Source organism: Penaeus monodon, chromosome 15, assembly GCF_015228065.2.
Source record: "Penaeus monodon isolate SGIC_2016 chromosome 15, NSTDA_Pmon_1, whole genome shotgun sequence".
Taxonomy (NCBI): domain Eukaryota; kingdom Metazoa; phylum Arthropoda; class Malacostraca; order Decapoda; family Penaeidae; genus Penaeus; species Penaeus monodon.
Window position 1 is genome coordinate 49,584,159 of NC_051400.1, and position 544 is coordinate 49,584,702.

Consider the following 544-nt stretch of genomic DNA (forward strand, 5'->3'; position numbering starts at 1 on the left):
ATCACATCTTCCCAGCTTCTGAAGAGTTAAATTATATATGCTGATACCAGGACGTTTCCCCTTCAGCGCAGAGCTTTTCCTTCGAGATACAGGAGGGTGTCTCCCCCAGGGATAAAAAATAGAGGGGAAAGCGTCCGAGAGGCTGTAAGTAAACGTAAAGTTTTATTCAATTTGTATCTTCCCCTCTTGTCTCTTGTTGCACCTGCCAGAGGTTATAAAAAGGACTTATAACTTTTAATGTTACTTATTATTTGTTGGGTGTACTGTGATACAGGATGATATTTGCTTCTACTAAGAATCGGAAAGTTGATGAGGTCAAATATCCAACTTGTTAATTCATTTATTCACGCTTTTTAATTCAGGAAATATTTTCTTTGGGTCTTTGAGAACACTTAAATGTACCGGACGTGGTCAAATTTTACCGCCGGATAATAGAATATCGTTACCCTATGTTTCTCTTGTGATCAATTCCTCTTACTTTTCTGTAATATTAGTTTCCTTTTTACAAATAGCTATACACGGTACCTTTGTTCCATAACTTGTT